General features: G+C 42.6%; 1 long non-coding RNA gene across 1 annotated transcript in view; it reads right to left on the bottom strand.

Moving 5' to 3' along the window:
• LOC136856042 (uncharacterized) overlaps positions 1–24673 on the bottom strand; it is a 72981-nt gene extending 48308 nt beyond the window's left edge. The window contains exon 1 of the long non-coding RNA XR_010858201.1: positions 24632–24673. This is a non-coding gene — a long non-coding RNA (uncharacterized lncRNA). The remainder of the gene's footprint in view (positions 1–24631) is intronic.
• Between the last annotated feature and the right edge of the window lie 641 nt (positions 24674–25314).

The raw sequence follows: 25314 nt of genomic DNA, 5'->3' as shown, positions 1-25314 counted from the left end.
TAAGTGAGGGGGAGTGGTAAACAGGCGGCAGAGTTCATGGTTCTCATTTTTCTGTAAATATGTTCGAGTGTTATTTGTGTCCGGCGAGTTGCCGGTATTAGCAGTATCTTGAATATCAGAGAGGCTTACTTTTAAATAATTTGAATACATTCTTTGATAAAAAATCCATGTAGAAATTCTGAAAGGGAACCGAGGTGAAAGCGAGACATGCAGTGGAGCGATACGGGTCTTTCTCAAGGGCATAGCATTGAGGTAAGCTGAGCACTCAACATGTCATTACTTCCCCAGCCAAGTTGTTCATTTTGTAGTCAAGAGCCAGTTCATGTACTTTGCTAATTTAATCCCTTTACACTTTTGCCATCCGACCCTTGATATAGTTGATATTCGGTTAAAGTATAGTCTGGTTATTCAGAAATTAGTTTTATATGAAATTGTAACTTTCAGGACCCTACGTTTTGAGTTTTAGGGTTTTGTATAACTTTTTCAGAATTGTGTCTTGTACCCGACCGCGTGGTCCTTGGAGTGTGCGTAATTTAATCTGTTTTTTAAAAATAAGACTGTAAAACCCTGCCTGATCTTGATGGACCTTCGCTTCGATGTTTGTTGACAGTGCCATTCAGTCCTGTTCATCCCAGTCCCATACCATCCGGGACTTAGAACCCTCCCAGTCGTGGGGAAAAATTCACGACAATTTTAGTGTTTATTTCTAAAGCATTATTTTCTTCTTGCGATTTACTTTTCTGTGCTCCATTATTTCTATCTGTATGAATTTTTGTGTCATAGATGGATCTTGAATTCTAATTTAGCTTCTTTATATACTGTACATCCCAGCTCTTTCTTGTAATATTTTTAACTGTATTGTATATATAGTAGATATGTTCTTTGGACCTTGCATGATGGTCTTGCCCACAGTTTATACACTTTGGGGCCGTTCAAAAATTATGTAATGCCTCAGAGGAGGAGGGGGTATCGTGAAGTGTTATGAGTGTGAGATTGGGGGGAGGGAGTGCAGCCATAAGTTACATAACATTTTCAGATTTTCTTCCTTTGTTTCTTTGAAAAGATGTAAATGTAGGACAAAAGAGATAGTAAACATTCTGCAATAGACCTTTATTATATTTTAGTAATATTGAGAATATGGTATTTAATTTTTTTTTGTTTTGTTTTGCATAATTATGTTTAAAAAATATCACAAACTCAACCCTTGTTTGTACTTCAACATTTTCTACTGATTGATTGATTTCAACCCTTTTTTAAGCTCCGACATTCTCTACTTTATCCATAAATATGACTCAGAAAAATATCACAAATTAAATGAATCCTCTTCTAAACATGGCATAGGAGAACATTTTCATTTCAAATTTATTTGTGATTTTTTAATTTCATAACATAAAAGTATTAAGAAAAACCTAAAGGTAATAATTTCCAGGTATTAGGCTAGACTCTAATATATTATTGCATTAAAAAAAGGGAAACATACTAATTCGAGGGGGGTGGCTACTAGCTTATGTTACATAATTTTCTAAGGGGGTCTGGACATGTGTTATGAGGCATGGCAAGGGGGGAGGGGGGCTAGAAATTACCAACAAAAAAGTGATATGTGATTTTTGAATAGCCCCTTTGCTTCATTGCACTTCCATTGTGTGGCATGTTCTTTAGATCCACAATACATGCACACAGGTTCATTTCGACAATATTTTTTCATATGTCCATATTTACTACAATTTTTTCACTGTAGCAGCTTTGGGACGTATGGTCTTACGTCTCTGTTTTGGCCTAAAATTTTCATTTTCTGAGGTAGATCTTGACCTTCAAATTTAATTTTTGCAATCTTATTATAGATCTGTTTACTTGGCAGATCATATAGTTCACAATCCTGTACTTTTGGGTATTTCTTTTTAAGTGAGTCTAATAGTATTTTATTTTCAACTGGCTCGTTATTATTCTCAGGAAGTACAATGGTACCCTTAATACTGTTCATAGTATCATGTCTTTTTTATTTTTGTATTTATCTTATCTATATTCTTTATTTTGATAAATAATCTTCAGACTGACTTTTTGTTGTGGCTTCTATAAGCGACGTCTTTTCCTTTGTGTCTAAATGACATTTTTACCGTAGAATGTCTGCTCAATAAATAATTTTTCACCTTAAGTGCTGATATTCTTTGGTCAGTTTCTAAGGTTAGAAACCTTGACCAACTTCCACTCCCAAAGAGGGAGTCAAAGTGAGTCAGGGTTGGGTCATGCCTGCACTCAGACTTTTTAGGTTTACTAAATGGTATTAGCGTTTTAATACCACTTTGACTTTTATAATTTGAGGTTTCCTTGGAACAGTCCATATCCATGCCAGAAGTCGTAAGGGAGTTTGATATGTTCGCCATACAACAACAGGGAGGCCTAACTGAAGGAAGAGCAATACAGTACTGTTACCCACAGTGGTAACTGCCCTGGGATCCTCACCTGGATATACACCATACCCACAGTGCCTTAAGGGTCATCAGTCCTTCAAGATCGGGCTCAGCACTGAGGGCATGAACTGACAAAAATTTCCCTTCGCTAGTTTTACGAGTGGATCGGTATGCTGTCCAACTTCGCCCTCCATCAAATTAATAGAGCAGTGAATTCCATAATCCAATACCATGCCAAGGTGGTCAACAAAAGAGGAAGGGAAGAGAAAACTTATAGGAGGAGAAGTAAAGGAGTTATAGTTCCCTTGAGTTCACAGCAGAAAGAGTAGGCGTAAAGGAGCATACACTACCTGCAGTGGATCCCTAGGCCAGCCCCCTCATCAAGGGGTTGGGATCAGGGGGGCCAGAGTCTCCTGGTGATCTCTCTACCACGCAAGCATACGACAGGTCTGGTCTGCAGACCAAATCTGGGGCGTATGCTTCCATGGCCGGGAAGGGATGGGGGCGTGAAATGTTCCCGGTCTCGAACCCTACACCTGTCTGATCCTCGGTTCCCAGAAAACTGAGGAGGTATAGGGGACAGGTGAAAGGTACCTATTACCCTTACCGTACCTGCCGAAGGCCGAAGCCCCAGCGGATGAGTAAGGCTGTGAACGGTCTTCAACCCATGGTGATGACGGCTGTGTAGGTCTGGGAGAGCGATCCCGTTCACGCAAACATGGACGAGGGTCGTCATGGGGGGAGTGATCCCATTCATGCGAGCGTGGATGAGGGCTGACCTGAAGGCATGCTAAAGTTTCTTAGAAGCCGAGGCCTCTACAGTAGAAGAAGATTGGATAGGGCGTCTCCTTTTGCCATCCCCAGGTGGACAGGCCAATAGGCCAGCGTCCCTATTCCGGGACTGTTGCGCCGTTCCCATAAGGAAGCATACAGTAGCGGCCAGGGGTGATGAGAGAACTCTTGCACACTCTGAACTCTCTCTTTTGCTGGGTAGGGACCAAGTCCATAGACTAGGGACCTCACCAGACTGGGAAGGCTTGCCAGGCTGGTATCGCTGCACCAGGAGTCCATGGAACAACTGTGGCAGTTGGATGAATGAAGAGCTGCAGAACTGATATTACTGTTAGCAAGAGATTCCATAGCCCTCCCTGTTGAAGAAGCCTGGCCATCAGAAGCCCTACGGCAGGGACTTCTATGGCTAGGAAAGGCAGCCTTCTTCTTCCCCAACTTGCTAGCTTTGGAAGAAGGGGAGGAGATGACAGCACATAATGAAGATGGAGGTGGAGACGATGATGATTCTCAATTCTCTTCTTCAACTTCCACACTTACCAGTCTGGAAAAAGAATTCCCAGGACTGGTACCAATGTCAGGGGGTTCCGTGGGACCCTGCACATTGGGAGAAGGACCCTTACCAGTCTGGGAAGGTGAATTCTTGGGACATTTCTCTTTCTCCCTAAAGGTTATTCTTAATGAGAGAGAGAGAGAGAGAGAGAGAGAGAGAGAGAGAGAGAGAGAGAGAGAGAGAGAGAGAGAGAGAGAGAGAGAATTTCAATGTTAATTTTTTCATACATTTATTCAGTAAACAGTATTGTAGTTTGGTTTCGTTATGTGTACAATGTTGTAGTGTATTCTGTATTGTTTATAAGCATATACTGTACAGTAATGTAGTCACAAAACAGAAGTAACAAAAAATTGGGTAAAAAATTATAATTTCGTGACATAATTATTTGGATACTTACCTACTGTTAAAGTTAGCTTATATCTTCACACAATTAGGTGAGGTCGGCATACAAAAAAAAAAAACCGCTTGGCTAATCGACTAGGACTGTCTCTGTAATCACTGTTTCCCACCAGGTGGCATTGGAATGTTTGCGTTCTTGTCAGAATTCTTCATGACCACCCACTAAGATGTGGGGAGGCTGAGTGGGTTTCCACTTTAACAGTAAGTAAGTATCAAAATAATTAATTTTATCATGAAAATTATTATTTGAGATGAATCTTACCTACTGTTAAAGTTAGCTGACTACCACACTGAATGAGAATGGTGGGTTAGTGTGGCCAGAGAAACAGTATTTAGCTGGTTGAGGCTGGAAATGCCCATAGCTCCAAGGCCTCGTTGCATAACAAGTGTCCAATTTACCCCTCCCAACTCTGAACTTCTCTGTGTTAAAGAGTGTGGGGAGAAGGATATCAGAAGTTGATAGGAGTGAAAAGGTACAAAGTATCCTTTCCTGAGAACCACCACTGCCAAAAGTTCTTCCTGACGCTTTGCCAGACACTTCTGAAACTCTGTAAAAAGCCTTCTGAGGAACCACACAGCCTAGCTGAACTGGGAATTCAAAACATCAGTTATGGTTACATGAATTTTCCACTTAGAATGCGAGCCAGATCACTACTGAAGCAGAACTCGAGAGTGGTTTGGGAAATTCTATTTGGAACTTGAATGCAAAAAGGCTGTACTGGCAAGACCCTAGAGGGAAGACTTCAAAGGTAGTGCTAAGAATTTTCTAATCTCCTGATTCGAGCATCTTAAGGGGTTAAGGAGACATTATGGGACATTGCCAAAAACAGCTACTAATGGTTGAGCAGGGCTACTTTATATGATTTGTATACAACTGTTTTCATTACTTTAATACAACTGAGTTGTAAAAGGAATAAGTCATTCCTCCCATTAGCCTCAGAAGTAGGTCTATCAAGGAGAGGTTACTACTCTGATGCTACATCAAGAAACTCTGCCTCTTCAGACCTGACTTTTATAACTATTATCATCGTCATTATTCCTTATATGTGCAGTGGTAGCCGCTAGATCGCAGTTCAGCGTTCGCACCTTCAGTTAGTTGAGGGTGTTTCTGTGGAATGTATCTCCATATATATGGTGGAAAATTCACTAATTCATGGATTTTTTTTGTAGAGCAATATTCACTAATTACTTTATTTTCATTTTATTTTCGTGACTATTGTAAATACATTTTTTATAAAAAATTTATTTACTAATTTACAAATAATAATATCAATGTAAACACAGCAAACTATCAATAAAATGTTACAGTAAAACTACTCAATATTGATCTATTATCAATGTAATACGTATAAAAAAACCATCCCGACATTTGTAATTGTTTTACTGATGTAAACATACTTCAGTTCACCCCCTATCTCTCTCTCTCTCTCCATAATGACACGCTATTGGCTGGAAGGGTTGGAAGTAGCCAATCACACAGCAGGGTACCAGCTTTCCTTGTTGCTGATTGGCTTGTAGTTGGATGCTTTGTGTACGTACTGTCACTAATGTTTGGGTGTATTAAATCTTTTTAATGTGCATACATATTTTTTTTCTCTCTCTCTCTCAGTGAAAGAGAGAGAGAGAGAGAGATTTCTTATGTATATGTAACATGTATGTTTAATTGTCTTGTATAGTTTTGTAGATAAACATGATGTTATCATTCATTTTGCATATTTTCCATGCTATAATAACAACTTTTTGCATTTCAATAACTACATCATTTATATGGGTTTACAATACCTGTATGATTTACGCAATCCTAAACTTATTATTTTTTATGATGAACAGTATTAGTGTTTGAACTATTAAAATAGGCAGTGAACTATTAAAATACACAGCTACAAGCATTTTAGTTTAAGGTGTAGGAGCTGTATCTATGTACAGTCAACCCCAGTATTCGCAGGAGATGGGGACCACAAATGCCTGCGAATACTTGACATCCCCCCCTCTAAAAATGCTTATAACTGGCTATTTTAATAGTTCAAAAACCAGACACCCCCCTTCTAAAAATGTTTATAACTGCTTATTTTAATATTTCAAACACCAAATTTATACCTTAAACTATCATCCTACACAGAATATACTTTAAACTATCATCTAAAACACTTATATCATTTCAGTGTCATATTACAACTTTACACTTAACCCTTAAGGGACGGCATAATTTATCAATGTGCAGCACCCCAGACCAGGGAAACTTTGAGGTCGGCAAAATAAAAAAAACATTCACATCAATGGAAAGAGAATGACACGTACATTTACACTGTATAAATAAAAAAATTCTAAAAAATTTTCCCTACCTTCTACAAGAAGTTGAAAATGACTATTTACAACCCCTTGTGGGGCCTCATTTACAAGACAATCATAAATTTTACCAACATATATATGTTTTTTCTAATAAATAAATTTATTGTATTTTGTAAAATTATTATTATTACTGCTCACACAATATCAAAACAGATAAGAAATAAACACAGTAACAAATTTTTTGCATATTTGTTGAAAAATATTCACGTAAATTTACGAGAAGGAAGATTCGTAACTTTTTTTTATTTTACTTTTACATGCTTTTTCTAATATTCTTTGCATTTTTCTTTGTAAAATTACGTTTACAACCGACACACTATCGTAAAATACAAAAACAAAAACAACAGCAACCCCTTCGTATATTTACAAGCAAATTTACAAAAATACCCACGTGAGAGAGAGATGCAGTACTTTCCCCCTTCAAGTCACAAGCATTACTGATGGCTGGAGAGACGTCTGTGGCAACACTGGTACGACTCTCGGGTCAGTATAAAAGTTGCCATTAGTGAATTTATAGCATATAGAAGTATCGGCACCTCCCTCTCGCCCCATTCTTACCATAATCAGTGTTGCGTAATATTGTTTCACACTCGGGCTCAATCCGTCCATCTCCCCAATCCTGTTTTACTTCACACTCAGGCTCAATCTGTCCCATGAGGGCTAAAAATATATGCCTTACAGCTGTGAAAACTATTCAAGTTACCCCTATTTCAAAGTACATCCATTTTCTCTCATACCTTACACTATCATCCTACACAGAATATACATTAAATATTAAGTGATATTTTAATATCATTTCAAAGTCATCTTAAAACATTACCCTTAAAAATATATAGTTTACAGCTGAGTGTGAAAACTATTCATGTGACCCCTATTTTCAAGTACATCTATTTTCTCTCATACAGTTTTGAAGTATTCCTGTTTTCTTTGTACAGTACATGGGCAAATACTGGGAAGTTAATTACGGTATGCAGTACCTTAATATTTAATATGCATTGAAAACAGAATACATTTTATCGATAGTTTGCTGAGTTTACATTAATATTAATGTTTGAAAAATTGTAAAGTATTTTTTATCATAAAAAATGTATTTAGTCACAAAAATAACATGAAAACACAATAATTAGTTAATATTTCTCTATAAAAAAAATCCACGAATTACCGAATTTTTCATGAATAATTCGGTGGCAAGTTCTAAAGACAAATCCGCGAATCCTGAACCGCGAATGGGGGGAGGTCGACTGTACATACTTACATACTACATAATATGTAGTATGTAAGTATGTACAAAGCATGCATAAACATTACACATATATATGCATACATATATAACAATCACATATATATATTACTCTTGTAGTAATTGAGCTGTAGTGCTGTGAACAAAATACCGAGTTCACAGGTATTTCCGCCTCACAAGTAGGTCAAAGTACCTTACTTATTAGAGGAGTTTTTGCTTCCTTGGTCCAAGAACTTGAAACTTGCAAGTTGAACAAACAGAGGGAGGTGAAAAAACTTATATCATATCTTAGTTCTAACCTAGCTCTAAGCAGCTTCAAACACTGGAAATAGATGCAGCAGCATCCGGGAACCAGCATTAAAGGATACAATTCTGAGATTCCCACTGTAGTTTAGATTAAACCAGCAACATGCCAGCACATTGGTTGCTAAGAGCTCACTCTACAAACACAGTTGTGAGTACAATACACTGTTCATGTAAGGTGCAGAAATATTCAAGACTAAACAGTTTCCTAGCTTTCTCTTTATACTATTCATCCATTTCCCACAGGCTTTACTTCCATGATAATGCACCTTACAATAGTCAGTGTTAATTTATTACTTGTTTAACAGGAACCAAGGCAAAAGCAAACTAAAGAGCGATGGTCAACTGATTCATCTTTGGCAAAAGGAAATGAAACAGAAGAATGCCAGCTAAGCACCGCTTAAATACCAAAGGAGAATCAACCAAATCACGGATGGAACCCCTAAAGTCTAAATGGAGGAACTGAGATGGAAGAAAACAGCAATCTATGGATAATGATGGTGAGGTGAAAAAATGCCAGAGAAGGTGTCATACCATGGAACATTAGCAAAGATGTCATGAAAAGCCGGTAGTAAGTACCGGATGGCTGGGTAGGGAAGGTAGAGGGTTCTTGCGTGACATAACCATGTAAACGTGATGACTGCCGGATCTGTCTGCACAACATTTAAGAGGATGTTGCCGATAAGCGAGAGCTGTTCTATCACCAGGCAAACTCACTCTAGATAAGTAAGCAACAAAAGAGGAAGAGCTGCTATTATGAAAAGGAATACTGCAATTGTCACAAGATGATGAATATAAGGCGATAGAGGGGAAAACCGAGTAGAACGGAGGAGGGTTATCGTCTGCTCGGAGGATGATACCGGCTGAGCAATAACAGGAGAATTGACATGCAGCTCAGAACTACTGAGGCAAACGTAATATGTCTATATCCCTAAGTAACTCTACCAGTTCACACACATCACTATCTGATTTCCCTAAAACGGACTTCAAGTGAGCCTGCGAATGCGAGCGCCAAACTTGCAAACAACTCATCTGGAGAATACACCGAACACGAACCGGAGAGATGCTTCAGAGAGGTGGTGAAGAGCACAGACTTTGGTCCTGACACACGCCATGGTTCCCTGTCCATGGAAAAGACCAATGGAGCAAGGAAGTCCAAAGGGGTGGCTACAGGCAGATGCTAGGGCTCCAACAACTCTCTTGCAGGTGGAAACGAAAAAGGTTGATCACTAGAGGGGGGGTGATCTTGCTCTAATATATACGGTCAAATTTCTAACCATAATAAAAGAATATATCTCAATTACCTATCATCTTTTTTTTTCCTCAGCCACATAGGGAACAAAAGAAGGCAGAGCAGAAGGAGTGAGAGAGGAATTACCCTATGCTACCAGGGAGGTTAATGGAGGAGGAGGAGGAGGAGAAGGAGAAGCAACACTGCAAGATAAAAGGAAAAGATTGAGTAGGCTTACGGTGTGCCCTAAAGAATTGTCTACGTAAACTATCGGCCTCTAGCATCTTCCGATACTTCACAAAATTTTCATCCTCCCACCAGCTCACTCATTATCTCCACATCACAAAACCACACTCGTGCCCCAACAGCTAGGCTAACATAAAGGCTACGTGGTCATGCACATCCAAAATATTCCGTTACCACAAACTCTTTCCTATACAGCCTAATAATTTCATCTCTGCTGGTTGCAGATGACATAATTCATGAACAGAAAACAAGCATAATATAACAATTTTTAAAAGTAAATTGTATTTTTCCTAACTATACAAACCCGAGGTCCTTTACATTAGGGATTACAGGCGGTCCCTGGTTTACGACGGGGGTTCCGTTCTTGCGCCGCGTCGTAACCCAAAAATCGTCGTAAACCGGAAAATCGTCGAAAATCGTCAAAAGTCATAAGAAAACCTTACTTTTAATGCTCTGGGTGCATTGAAAACGACGTAAACTGCATTATTATTGAGTTTTACATAAAAAAACCTTCAAATTATGATTATTCTGCCGTTTTGGGGCCAAATTTCTTCCGTCGGATCGGCGTGACGACGCGTCGTAATCCGGAACATGCGTCGTAAGCGGAAATAATTTCTGATGAATATATTTGAAAAGCGTCGTAACCTCGGAACGTCGTAAGCCGGAACCGTCGTAAACCGGGGACTGCCTGTACTTTCAGGCGTAGGCTGGAAACGGCCGTTAAACTCTTGAGCAAGGTGGTTAGGCAGTAACTACCTCCAGGTAGGCGGGGATACCCGCCTGCCCAGATGTAAACATTCCAGTTTGCCTTTCGGCCCAGGTACAGATTGAGGGGTGGCATGAGGTGGGCATAAAGTGTAAAGGACCTCGGGTTTGTATAGTTAGGAAAAATACAATTTACTTTTAAAAATTGTTATTTGTTTCAAACAATATACAAACTGATTGGAGGGAGGTCCTTTTCATTAGAGACTCACTGATTGGGAGAGGAAGGGAAAAAACTGACTCTGACAAAAGATCGGGTTGTAAGAAAGGAAAGTTTACTTGTGAACGGAGGTTCTGGAGTGGGAGGCGAGACCTTCCGGACTCGCCACTGGTAAATAACACAACCCCCCCGAAACCCCCCCAAGAGGCGGCATGAGCCCCAAACCACGCCCCCTGGGCGGAGCTATCGGAGACGAGCGGGTTGACTCGGCAATAGTAGTCACATTTTTGAAGTTGTAATAGAACAAAAATAACGCAGAAGTGGTTGAGCTTACCTTAGGCTGTTCAAGATATGAAGGAATTACTGTGAAGGTGCAAATTTGTTGATCAAAAAGGTCTTTTTACTAGTAAGGTCAATCTTCTTGTGCTGTTTCGGTTGATATATACATTGAAAATTCTGCAGTTAGTTTGTTTTCTGTGGAAAAGTAGTGATTGTATGTATATATTCTTGTATATATAACCTCCTGGTACATGGTCTCCTCGGCTCACGGGGGTAGGGTTGGAGGGTGACCCAGACTTTGAGTCCGGAAGGTCTCGCCTCCCACTCCAGAACCTCCGTTCACAAGTAAACTTACCGTTCTGGAGAGGGAGGCTTCAACCTTCCGGACTCGCCACTGGTAGCTAGACAGATGCTTCAGGGGGCTTGAAGATGAAGTCCAGCGACTACTGCATCAAAAGCCCCCTGCAAGCCGAGGAGAGCATAGTACGAGCTGAAGACTGAGTCGCTTCTCCAATTCATTCTGGACATAATTTCTTGCATAGATATACCCTGATATAGCAGTCTTGATGAAGCTTGACCCCTTATTGAGTGGAAATTAGTAGACTGTTTCGTTGCATTTGGGTCGGCTCTGAAAATGCACTCCCTAAAAAGTTGTCTCATCTTTTGTAAAGTCATAATCTTGAAGTGTTCATCTAGCCATATGTGGTCTTTTCTGTCTATGTTTCTTTCCATACAGACTTTGTTTGTGTATACCAGATAAAAGTTCAATTGTCTGACTGGACATATTTTTGGTCTGTTAGGAAGCTTCCTAAAGCTGATCTCTATTGGCATATAGTTGTTCTTTTGGTTTTTGGCCATGAAGGAAGGGTGGTTCCGTAAGACAATGTGTTCTGGGGTGAAGGTGCTCCTGGAAATGCAGAGATTGTTAAATTGATTTGCTCTTAGAGGGCAAGCTAAGGCTACTAAAAATAAGGTTTTCTGTGTCAGTAGTAGGATAGAGTCATCTCTTGTAGTGTTGAGGAAGGAGATTACTTTGTCTAGGTCCCAGCCAGGAACTGGTGAGTGTTGCTAGGCTTCCTTCTATTAACCCCGATATCATTGCTTTGACATATTTGTCTTCTGCAAGACAGTAACCTGGGAAATATCCTGACAAGATAGGACCTAAAGCTGCTCTGTAGCTCTTCAGGGTGTTGTAAGACAGTCCCTTGTCTATAAGGTGATTGAAAAATAAAATAATTGCTAACAGGGGAAATTTGTTGTCCCTTCCATACTTTTTGTGAATGAAGCTTTTAAAAATATTATATAGGTTTTCATACTTGTGCATGGAGCTGTCCCTCAAGCTGATAGTAATTTTGGAGCAAACCTCAGGAGGAAAGACATTTGGGAGCTGGTCCTTTAAATTTTGAAGGCGATCAAAGTTGATTGGAGCTTTGCTGAGGGTGAGATACAATCCCTGAGAACTATCTGGTAGTCTTCGATCTTCACAGTATATCGTTTGTGCTGCTTCGAGACTGACCTCACTAATGGGATCCATGGTTCTGTCCCCTGCGATATGGTACATAAAAGCATGTTATTATTGCATTCCTTATAGATTTTAAAGGCTACTTTGTGTAGTAAGAATCCTGGTGGAAAGGCGTAGAGAGGTGTTGATCCCTTCCAGCTAATCGCAAGTGCATTATTGCTGATGGCTTCTTGATTGGGAAGAGATGAACAAAACTTTTTGCACTTTGTGTTGAAGCCATTTGAAAATAGATCTATTTCCGGGGTGAAATTGAAGTCTGAACATATTAAGGTGAATAAACTGTCACTGAGGCAAGTTTCTGTGTGAATGGATCCCAGGTCTCTGGAAAGTGAGTCTGCAATGGTGTTACTTACTCCCCTGATCCATATGGAATTTATCTGTATGTTGTAAACCTTTATAATGCCTAGTATTTTCCTTAAGAGTTCATGAGCTAACTTGTTTCTGATACTACCCTGCTTCCTTAGCCAACTATTAGTAACCTTTGAATCAACATGTATTAAAACTACTTTATTGTATAACCTTGTACTGAAGTGTTCCATAGAATAAAAGCAAGCTAATAACTCTTTTACATTAATATGAAGGGAGGATTCTTCATGTGTCCAAGTTCCATTTATTGAGTATATTTTACCTGCTATTACTAATGCTCCTCCCCAACCCTGGTTGGAAGCATCTGTGAAAAGTTCTGCATCTATTTCTGTTTTTGGAATGTTAATTAATCTCTCTGTACAGTTGTCTCTGTTCCCAGGGCTTTAGGTATTTTTTGAAGGAGTGTGGAATGATTTTGTATCCTGAATTAAAATAACTGTGGTATCTGTGGAGATATTTAAGATGGAACCTTCCCCAGCTTGTATAGGAAGCACTGAAATTTAATGCTCCAATTAACATCTGATATGAATGAAGGTCAGATTTAACAGAGTTGGAGAAAGCTTTGGCCAATTTGATACACTTCTCTATGTTTTTCTGAATGGGTTTCATGGTTTTCTTAACCAGATTGTAATGCACCCCTAAAAATTCAATTCTTTGAGTTGGTTCAATTGTGGATTTCCTAAAAGAGATATTCCATCCTAAGTCTGATAAGATCCTAATGACTAGCTGAATGTGATTTTTACATGTGAGATAATCTTTTGCTAATATAAGAATGTCATCAAGATAGTTGAATATTAGGATGTTATGTGTAGTTCTAATGTACTTGATCACCGTGTACATTATCTTTGAAAAAATATAAGGTGCTGTCTTTAGTCCGAAGGGTACCACAGTCCATTTGAACTTCCTTTTACCTAGTTTAAAGGTTAGAAATTTCTGGCTACTTGCATGTAATGGAATGTGCCAATAAGCATCTTTTAGGTCTAGTTTGCAGGCCCAAGAGTTTAGATGTGTAGCTTAGTTTTACCAGACCACTGAGGATTAACAGCTCTCCTAGGGCTGGCCTGAAGGATTAGACTTATTTTACGTGGCTAGAACCAATTGGTTACTTAGCAACGGGACCTACAGCATGGTCCGAACCACAAAGGAATGGTTCTTCTTATCGAACTGGTGTCTTCAACCAAGCCAACAGGGCTAAGAGTTTAGATGTAGATAGGGAAATATTGTATTAGCGTTGAGCATGGTAAAGGAAGGTTTTCTTATCATGGTGTTAAGCACCTTCATGTCAAAGATTAGTCGTACTGTTCCGTCTGGTTTTAATTTATAGAATATGTGATTGGAGTAGTAAAAGGAAGTTCTGGGGATCTGCTCTATGACTCCTAGTTTTAACAGTCTATCACATTCTGTTTCCAAAATTTGCTGCTTGTTAGCTGAATAAAATCTATTTTTACCTACCCTTTTAATGATCTCTGGGCTTTTAGTTTATTATTAAATGGAATTCTCACCCCTTCACTGATAATTTTACAAGCAAAAGTGGCATTAGGAAGCTTTCTCCAACTATTAATATTCATTTGTAGTGACTTACCTATCCTGTTTTCTGGGGGGGTCTGGGAGGAGTTATACATTGAGTTTGAGGGCCCAGGCGGCAAGGTCTCTTGTCTTCCATCCTTTTTTAAAGCATTTGGCCCAATGTCATGGTGGTCTGGTGCTGAGCAAAGCTCGTTATTATCTGGTGCTGAGCAAAGCTCATTAACAACTGGTGCGGAGTGAAACTCGTTATCAACTGGTGCGGAGTAAAACTCATGGTCTGGTGCTGAGTAAAACTCATGGTCTGGAGCTGAGTAAACATCTTGGTCTGGTGCCGAGTTAAGCTTATTGTGCACTGGTGCATTAAAAACTGGTGCTGAGCATGGCTCAATTTCTTGGATGGAGAAAAATTTATTTGTCTTTCTTTTCTTTGGCTCCTGAATTATTCGCTTGTCCATTTTGGAATCTCCCCTGAACTCACCTCGCCTATTACCTCTTCTAAGTGGCCGAGACTTGAATCCAAAGCTAAAGTTATTTTGGGACCTCCCTCCTTTGGGGAAATTGTACCTTCTTCCCTGAAATCTGCCACCAAAGTTGAATCTCCTACCCCTGAAGTTTGCTGCCCCTCCTCTGAGGAGGGGACCCTTACGAAAGCAGGCAGCAATGGCAGTTTTTTGGTCTTCAGTTATATTCCAAATTTCTCTAATGTCTGCTTTGATTATGAGATCTCTCATCTCTTCCTTGAGGTATCTAGGAAGTGCTCTACTTCTAAAATTCCTTATCAAATTTTTTACTAAGTCTATGTTCCTTCTCAGAGGACCAATAATAATCTTGGACAGGAACTCAATGTCATTTACTTTAGAGGGATATACTATGTGTGCCAGTGCTGCATGCCCTTGAAAGGCGGAAATACTCATCTTAATATTTTCTGTCATAGAAAAATTTCCTCTTGTGGCTATCATCAAATATCTTACCTTCAGGCCAGAAATTCAACTTTGGAGTATTGATCAATTTAAAAAAGTCTGAGAACTCCTTATTTTGACTACTAACAAAGAATTTATCCAGATTATCACTATGGCCTTCACTGAAAGTTAAAGCTAATAATGAGTTGTTCAAAAGAATTTTCCCTTCTCTGTGAAAAGATGGTTCAGCTTTGAAATTGGTGGAAATATATGAAGGAATGGGTTTATGGAAGGTAAGAAGGTTGAAATCCTCGTAATCATTTTCATCTTCGTTATTATAAAAGGAAAAGAGGTTTAAATTTGCACTTTCAGGTAACTCAGGTGATCGTCTTGAGCGCTTAGTAGGTGGGGGGCCCTCATTCTTCTTAGCAGGTGAACCACTTCTGCCGAGATGAATGTGTTATTGTATCAGTGATTTATTTTCCATAATTTAATTTCAATTTTTTTGTTCAACAGGTCTAATGAATATGGACAGCAGCGGACCTAGAAGGCTGAAGTCAAGCAATGGGGTTCACGACTCAAATAGCCCTCTTAGGTTAATTCAGGACCTTATTTAAGTGAATATGTTAGGTTTAGTTCTGTTATTATTGACATAATCTAGACCTGCCTCATATGTTGTCCTTTGCAGATCGCCCCCCAGTGCCTAGGCTAATGTCGATAGGTTGAAAGTGGGAATTGTGAACCCAAACGGCCTAACTTACCTGTGGTCTAGCCTACTACTAGTTACTATTAAGCTGCGGGTTTTTGAGTGTCAGGCAAGCCCTTAGTTTTGTATACCTAGTAATAAGTTTCTTTATCCCTAGAGCATTTAATTGGTTTCCTCCTATAATTTAAAGCTGTAATCATGCATTGCTTAAGCTACTTACGCTATGTTCGGAAATGGCTGCTCGAACCTTTCAAAATAACAACTTACGTATGTGGGCCGCCATTTGCATTGATGACGTCACGAGTCCCATTCCGCTGCTTTCCATATGACGTTTTCGTTGTAAACAAAATTTAAAAACCTTTCTGAATAATTTAAATGAGAGTTTGATTCTGTTGGAGTAACATATTAACAATGTCAGAATTTGAAGGTATATCACTTCCTGCAGTCGATAGTGGACATTTTTTTGTTGTTGCCTACATCCTCCTCCTCGGAATCTTCGCTAAGCCGATGAACCTCCACGGAAGTAAGAGTTTGCCTCTCCATAATTTGGGAGTGGAATGAGATATTACACTAGGTGCTGGGAGCAAACCGCAAACCAAAGTTGTAAGCAGTTCGGGGGGGAGGGATAAGAGGAGAACCTTCTCTGCCGAAGTCAACTTCAGAAATGTGACTACTATTGCCGAAGAGTCAACCCGCTCGTCTCCGATAGCTCCGCCCAGGGGCGTGGTTTGGGGCTCATGCCGCCTCTTGGGAGGGTTCAAAGGGGGGTTGTGTTAGTTACCAGTGGCGAGTCCGGAAGGTTGAAGCCTCCCTCTCCAGAAACGAGAGTCCTGCGAGTTCCATCCAGGGGAGGACGCCTAGGAGGAAACAGTTCAGGATCAGTTGTCAGACTTCTGGGTCCCTTTGCATGAAAGAGGAAACGTCAGTTCATGCAAAGTAGGCTAGGAAGAATTTGACGTCGGATGACAATAAGGCAAATACAAGCATTGGGTTTGTCTCATAGTCATGGTCTCCTTCCTCCCTTGCAAGAGGAAGGAGTGGGGTTGCTTCTATTAACCTGAACAGAAATGGAACAGGAGCTCCCGTTATGTGCTTATCTGCCTCGATCGCCTGGTCCAGCTTGTAACGGCATGTCCGCTCCCTGCCCGTGGGAAGAGAGCCAGGATGGGGAGAAGAAGAGAGGCCACTCACTCAACATTCATTCTCCCAATCACAACCGTTCAACATAGGCGAGATGCAACCTGTCCCGTTAGGGGAGCTGGATAAGCTACACAACTTGTTGAGCGGCCACCACAATCACTTTCAAAATTGTGACCAAGATCCAATACCAAAAAAGGAAAAAGTGTTCAAGGACTTGTGTGCAACATCCCAGAGGTAGAAGGAGGTGAAGGTAGTCTGTTGGGACCGCACACCCGCCTTCAGCACCTGAGGTACCGACATATTCTTCCGAATGCCAGGATGGACCAAGCCATCGACTTTGTGAGCTCTCGGGTGAAAGGTACCAGTATCGCGTCGTCGTCAGCTGCCAAGTACCTCCTTGATCGCTTCACGGCTGGAAGAAGACAAAGTCAGGAGGAACATGTGTCCTTAGACACTTCTTCCTTGGGAGAAGCAGTACTAGCGAAAAAGTTGACGACATCCAGGTTAGGAATGTCAAACCTTTCGGAAAGTACCACAGCTCCCAATAGGACAAAGTAACGAATGATCTGGATCATCGATACAAAGTCCAAGGAGGAGGGGAACAAGAAGGACTCGAACCCAACAGTCGATGCCAATGGATTCGGAGTCCACCTACGACATCCGAGAAGGAGTCGAGGTATGATCCCCATCCCTGTTCTTCCATCTTCTACGCCAAGGCCAGGGTAAGATGAGAGATGGACCTAACAGGGCATATCTCTATCCGACGACTCGTAAGGCGAGTGCAGAGCACGGACAGGAACCCTAAACGAGTCGCATGCCACCCAGGAAACAGTTCCTGGGAGAGCATGACTGAAGAAGCTTCTCGTCCGTAGCTAACTCTCGACTGAGGAGACAAAGGCTACTTCAGATAGAAGACTAGGTCGCAAGGGCCTACGTTCTTCACAAATGAAAGGGAGAGAAGCAGCCCTCGGCGGAGAAGACGAGGAAGTCCAGACTTGACGAGCGACTCTGACCCAAGAAGTTCCGACAACGACACCACCAGCGAAGACGGATCCAGTCCCTCAGACAGTGTTGCAGAGGACTTCAAGGGATATCCAGCTATATCCGTTGCCGCTCGGCGAGAAAGCCTGTGCTTGCAAGGAAAGCTGGAAAGTCTCCCAGTCCTGAACACACAGGGATGTACTGCCTCAAGAACCGATTCTTGTGTAGCTGCACAGGAGGATGGGTCAAGCGGAATTCTTCTCGATGCCTCGGCAATCAGGTCGGATGAAGGCGAAGTCTCCAAGTATTTGTCTGTAACTCGGGGTGAGCAATGTTTGTGAACCCCTAGCGAAACGGACAAATACGGAGGGAAAAAACGTCGATATCGAGTTTTCACCAAAAGACAGCATGCCTCAACAGAGCGGCCCCTGGTCTGGTATGAAGGAGCGAGAAAACACTACCGACTTGTGTGCAGGGAGGCAACAGAAGGACGGTAGGGATTTCTCAGCCCAGCAGTCTCTGCATGAATCTTCGTGAAGAAGGAGTGAGCAGCATTTTCCGTCCCGATCACTCAAACCCGAGGCCAGGCTTGCCTACCAATACATCCCCACCAGGAATGCATCTGGTTAATTGAGCTGTCGAGTGTGCACTAGAACAACACTCGAGTACCTTCAAATGTTGAGGTGAAACAGGGGGAAAAAATGATTGCCTCCTGTTTGTCAACAAATGCCACTACTGTGGTTTGTTGTTCAACGAAACCAGTGAGTGCTTCAAGACAAGGTCTTACCAGCGCCTATTCCTCAATCTGTGAATCCGTAAGTAGACACAAGATGTGAGGGGAATATGCAAGCATATTCGAAGGTTCCTTCAATCAAGCATTAGCCTAACTCTTTCCTCATACATCGAAGAGGAAAGAACAGGGAAAAGGAAGCAGACTTCCATTTTCCCCCATGGGTAAGCTTCTGCAAGATGACAGGGTACCGAGGCAATTAGCTCTAGCCGGTTGGCATTTCCCGAATCGGGAGCACGGGAGAGGTGGTGGGATGAAAGTTCGATGGAAAGAATTGCTGAGACCTAAGGGAAATAGATATTTCTCCTGAAGGAATCCATTCCCAGGTCTCGGCAATGTCGCTGCCAGTTCCAGAGACTCGATAAGTATCATTTCGTCCAGGCATCAGCAGTTGCAATCTTCTTCTGAAGCCTAGGACTTCTTAGCTAAGGAGTTGAGGGGGGCTGGCTTGAACTCAAGGTCGAGTTGAGATGACTAAGACCCAAAGTTCTTGGCCATTGTCTAAAGGACAAGTCAGTGCCCTGGTGGAAACTTTGATTACCGGGGTATCTGGCAAATCTCTGAAAAAGAAAGCAGAACCAAGTAAAGGTTCGTTCCCAAAGTCGGTGGGGGCCAATCTCGGGACTTATGACACCAGAGATCCGGTGGGACAAAAGTCCTTCTTCTTAGCACCAGAATTGCCCAAAAAGAATTCATCAGGTCGAAAACGCTCTCGGAAGCCAGGACCTGACACTCGGCCCCTTGGAAACTGCAAGGGTTGCGAGTGATGAAGGTTATTCATTGGGAGCGGTCCTGTCCCGGGATCCTGTGCCAACAATCGGCGAAGTTCCCGAGAACACGGGGGTGATCGTAACTTGAAGAGGAAGACCCTTGCTGTTTCCAATGCATGAAACTCCTGTACCTCTCCCTTGGAGGAGACCTTGACAGATCCCATGAAACCCTCCTCGGCTACCTGGTTATAATACGAGAGAATTGGGGGGACACCCAAAGCCGAGCCGAACCCAAAGCACGCCAGGCAGCCAGAACAACCGAGAGGAGAAACTCCGAAAGAAAAGAGTATCCCTACCTGTCCTGCCAGTATGATAAGCAGGAGAGGCGGACCGTGAGCGATAATCAACCGAAGGAGATTGCTGCCACGGGGAAAGAAGAGCACTTGTGCCGTGGCAAAGCGTTTTCCTGGGAAGAGCAAAAAAAGTTCACTCGAACATAGCCGAGAACCCGAATCGGAAAAAACCGAGTAGGACCGAGCCGAGCCGAGCTGAGCCGATCACGCGAACGCATTCCAGCTGGTCGGTATGCAGCAGACTGGGAGGCAGGCAGGGCGAGCAGAGCCGAGCCAAGCCAGTCTGGCAAGCCGAGTCGAGCCGAGCCAGTCTCGTAAGTGCGAAAGGGGGCTGAGCCGAGCCAATTGCACGAACACAATCATAACTGGGCTGGCCGGACTCGTCTGCTGTGAACAATTGCTAGTTTCCCGAACTCTAAACTCCTTCGAGGCCGAGGCCCCTCGAGAAGAAGGTTCAAAGGGGAATTCTGTGTCTGCTATCTTGCATGCTCGAACCCTAAAGTTCGAGACACAAGAACGAAGCCCAGCCGAGCAACCGAAGCAGCTGGCGGGCAGTATCGAGACACCTGGCGTCGCGGCACCCCGACACCTGGGTGTCCCGGCAACCAGACACCTGGTGTGTCAACCAGACACCACTTTCTCGTCCTGTGCCTCTCGTGAAGGAGAGCGCTCGTGATTCATAGACTTGAGCTACCCATGAGACTTCCAAAATCGGGAGCGGCTGCTTTGTTTCCTAATAGATTGAAAGAGCCAAGCACAGAACCAGTCTTAGACGAGACTTCCAAGACTAGCAACGAGGGCGTGGCCTCGAGGCGCGCTCTCGTGGCCCCGAAACACAAGATCCCACAGGAGAATGCGACCCTAATCGGTCAACGAGAGAAACTTGTCTCCCGGAAGAGAGTCAGTCCCTTAGAAGTCCCGCAAGACTCCCAAAGTGAACCTCTTTCCTGCTTCTTCTGGTGTTCGAACTGGAGAGGATCGAGACACCAGGCTGGGAACCCGACCGAGCACTGGCAAACACTCGGGGAGCGCTTGCGGTGCTGGCAGGAAGAGAGAGCCAAGACACCTGGGTGCCTTGGCCCTTTCTCTTGCACTGCTCCCGAACTGGTCGAAGGAAAATCTCTCCAGACCAGATCGGGATACTCGATATTCCATAGAATCTCGAGCACTCGAAGCAGCTCGCGAACGAGCGCCCGAAGCAGCCCCCATCTTAGAGGCGGAACCTCTAAGACTTGGGAATGGAATTGCAAACTGAGGTCTGCGAGCCCGCGGCTTCTGAAACAAAACCCACGGCTATGCCAATCGGTTTCCTAACCCGAAGGTCGGGAAGAGCCAACGAGAGACCCACTGCCTCCTTGGAAGGAGGCAGTCCCTAGACGTCCAACGGCATCAAGGGGAAGAAGCAGCATTCCTTTCCTTCGGCTGATGGAGGTCTGTCCGATTCTCGGGACCCCCTTGGACCTTGGGAGAGGAAGGAAGACGCAGCAGAAGACGAAATCGAAGATAAGATGAAGAAGACGGCTACTTCCACAGGACGGCTTCCTTCACCTCCACTCCGACATCTTCTACAGGATGGTGGACACAAAACATCGTAACCTCCAGGGTAGTCCGGCAGGAACACAACGGACGCAGCCAGGACACCACCACCAGAGAGAAGCATGATCAGGACAGCCCATGCAGGAGCTACGGCAGCGGTTCGGAAGGCAGGAGCTACTGCAACGGCCAGGAACATCACCTCAACAGGACCACTTCCTACATCTTCACGCCGACATCTTCTACAGGATGGCGGACATCGTAACCTCTGGGGCAGCTGGCAGGAACGCACGGAAGCGGCCCCGGGCACGACCGCCAGAAGCGGCAGGAATGATCAGGACAGCCGATGCAGGAGCTACGGCAAAGGTTCGGAGAGCAGGAGCTATGCAACGGCCAGGAACGTCACTTCCACAAGGCGACTTCCTTCCCTTTCACGCCAACATCTTCTACAGGATGGCAGACATCGTAACCTCCAGGGCAGCTGGCAGGAACACAACGGAAGTGGCCCCGGGCATGATCACTAGGAGAAGAAGCGGGCACGATCAGGACATCCGATGCAGGAGCTACGTTAGCGGTTCGGAAGGCAGGAGCTACGTTAGCGGTTCGGAAGGCAGGAGCTACGTTAGCGGTTCGGAAGGCAGGAGCTACGTTAGTGGTTCGAAAGGCAGGAGCTACGTTAGCGGTTCGGAAGGCAGGAGCTACGTTAGCGGTTCGGAAGGCAGGAGCTACTGCAATGGACAGAATGTCATTTGAAAGTCACCAGCAGCGACAGGAGCGATCAGGGTGGCTGCAGCAGGAGACCAGGAGAGCAGCCCAGAGACTGTCGTCGAGTTGACAAGAGCATAACACAGGGAACAGCAGGAGCAGATGGACCACAGATACGCAGGAAGCATTGCAACAGCATACATGAAAACCAGCAATGACAGCGATCGATCTACATCGGCGGGAACAGAGTCAGAGCGATCCCGACGTGGAAATATGTCATCTAATCAGGTATTGTGGTCGATCCCGAAGCAACACTGAATGAATGCCGGGACTGCTTCATGCAAGATATTCTTGATGTATCCAGCCAACTACTGCTGTGTCTGCGATGCTCACTGTCAACCTGAAAGAAAAACAAAGATAATTAGTAGAGGGAGGCTCCTCCCGCTACAAGGGGAACAGCCCTACGCAGCGTTAGGAGGTACTCTAGACGAGGTCGCTCGATCACTGCCGCCCACCCTCCCCCGTCTTCGCCCAACGAGCGAGCGAAGAGGGCGAAGGAGAGAGATCTACTAAGGGGAGAAGGAAGAACCTACGGGAAAAGAAAAAAGGACGGAGGGGGGGCCACCAAGGGCGCCGTGGAAGCGGAACTTATCGACGACGCCCGTAACCTCCCACTCGGCCCGCAAATCTCTAAGCGCAGGCGGTGAGTAACACTCAGCATAAGTAGGAAGAAATTAGTGATGCCCCTTATACACGGGGGGTGGAAGCCCAAGAAGGGAACTAACTCTTACCTCCCGATGGATGTAGGGGAGTGAAGATATTGCGTCCCAAACTATATCTCCGAAAGTACAGGGCGCCTTCAGTATTTACGTAAAGGGCTGCTGAGAGAAGCATTACCGCTTGGTTACGCTACTCCAGTTATGCCCTTGGCCGTCAAACCCAAGACACAGGCAGGGGAACGACGGCTTACGCAAGGTTATCACAAATCGTGGGTTTGTATTAACAAATATCAAACACACGTATATATAAACAAAAATACAGAAAGATCCCACCGGGATAATAAGAGCTTAACAACAGTCAGGCAGAGAGAACGAAAACACGTCAGCAACGCATGACGGCCAAAAGCAAACTGGAATGTTTACATCCGGGCAGGCGGGTATCCCCGCCTACCTGGAGGTAGTTACTGCCTAACCACCTTGCTCAAGAGTTTAACGGCCGTTTCCAGCCTACGCCTGAAAGTAATCCCTAATGTAAAGGACCGAGGGTTTGTATATTGTGTCAGAACAAATAAAATTTAGGCCAAAGGCGAAGTGCTGGGGCCTATGATGAGGTCATTCAGTGCTGAAAGGGAAACTGAGAGGAATAAAAAAGTTTGAAAGGCACAACAGAAGGAAAAAACCACTTTGCAGTTGCACTGTAAAACACTGTCAGGAGAGGGTTGAGGAAAGCAAGATTGAATTAAGGGAATATGAACGGTGGCACCGTAAAAGGAACGAAGGGGTCACGGCAGCTAGGAGCCATGGAAGGGATGCTGCAAAGAACCCTTAAGTAATGCCTCAAGTGTACCGCAGATATGGGAGATATGGGAGGAGGCTGGAGATGAATGGATTTTGGGAAAGATGAAGGAATTTCACAGAGGCTCTTTGTGTCATACAGCATTAGAGGTGATGATGATAATGATATGTTAATTAAGGGTATGACAGTTACAATGTGTATTCAAATCACACCTGTAAGAAAGTACATCTTGCAGATAAGTGGGCACTTATGTATTCTTGAAAAGGTTCGCAAGTACTTATGATGACTTAAAAATAAACAAAATACTGTATTTATAATGACTTAAAAAACAAAATATTGTACTCATAATTACTTAAAAATAAAATATTGTACTTATGACTTAAAAAAGCAAAATATTTACATATGATGACTTAAAAACAAAATGTTCTATGTATACAAGTACTGAAACCAGCTAAAAATTCATAATCACCAACTTCTCTGGAAAAACGAAATGATACGTGTATCTATACTCGTCTTTCTTCCAGCTATCTGCGGTTTTGAGGTTTTTATTACAGAGGGTAAACCTAACCCCAGGATAAGCTACATTGTTCATACAAGGGGGAAACAGTTTTTGGACATGCTTTTTGTTCTTTGTTACACAAAGCACCTTTTAATATAGAAACAATAATCTGATTTTACTTTGTTCCTTCACCTACAGAAAGTAAATAATTGGTATCTTTTACCAACATGAAATAAACAATTTCTTGCATTAACCTACAAAAGTACACAATTTTTTGGATTCACCTACAAAAAGTAAACAATTTTGCCTTCATTTTCCTACAAACAATGAAGAATGGTGTCTCTTTTGACCTATAATAAGTAAACAATTGCCTTCTTTCCACTACAAACAATGCAAGGGTGTCTTCTTTTACCCAGACAAACGACAAAAGAGGAAATTCTTTTGCCTATAAAACACAAATGCTTTTATTCCAAGACAATAAATAAAAGCACTTTCTGCATACATCATACATAACTCCTTTCATCGAAAAATCAAAAGCAGGGCGTCTTCTTTTACACACAAACATATGTCCAAAGATGCTTTTTCTTTTACTTGGAAGCAACAGACTAAAGTCTTCTATCTACTTACCTAAAAGTGACATACAAAAAACAATGACCATAAAAGTACCTCAACCATTTGAGGGTCGATTGATGGCAAATGACGTCAACTGTAAAAAAACATAAGACAAAATTCAATTCATCAATTTGACTGTTGTTTTTAATCTTTATCAATTTTAAATATAACAAAAATTTAAAAGTATTCAGCTTCAAAACAAAACACAATCATCATCAATCTATATTAATAAATTTGCTGTGAGCAACAGAAAAATGTTGCTGTTATTTGTTAAAAAAAAATTTCTGTTACTTAAAAATGGCCAACCCATGCATCTAATTTATCAGACATTTCCAGATTCTCCAAGAACTTTGGTGAAAGATTTAGGTTCTTAAATGAAGTGAAAACTGGAGAGGGTAAAGTTGTAGGCAGCTAATGAGGAAGAGACTGAAAGGAAGTGATGATTAGTACAAGGAAGAAGGCAGTGCCATAAACTGTCTCTCTCTAAGGAGGCAGAAAAAATACTGTAGCTCTCTCATACACCAATAAATTACTAAATAAAACCAATAAAATAATAAATAGGACCTCCATTTCATCTGCAAACATTAAACCGAAACTTCGTTTTTTACCTACTAAGAGAACAGCATTCCTTTTAGAGAAGGGCCTTCCTTTTAGAGAATGGCCTTCCTTTTGGAGGTTGGCCTTTCTTTTAGAGGATGGCCTTCCTTTTAGAAAAGGGCCTTCCTTTTAAAGATTGG

Source organism: Macrobrachium rosenbergii, chromosome 34 (genome assembly GCF_040412425.1).
Source record: "Macrobrachium rosenbergii isolate ZJJX-2024 chromosome 34, ASM4041242v1, whole genome shotgun sequence".
In the NCBI taxonomy this organism is placed as follows: domain Eukaryota; kingdom Metazoa; phylum Arthropoda; class Malacostraca; order Decapoda; family Palaemonidae; genus Macrobrachium; species Macrobrachium rosenbergii.
Note: the sequence above shows the minus strand (reverse complement) of the source record. Positions and strands in the feature narration are given on the sequence as shown.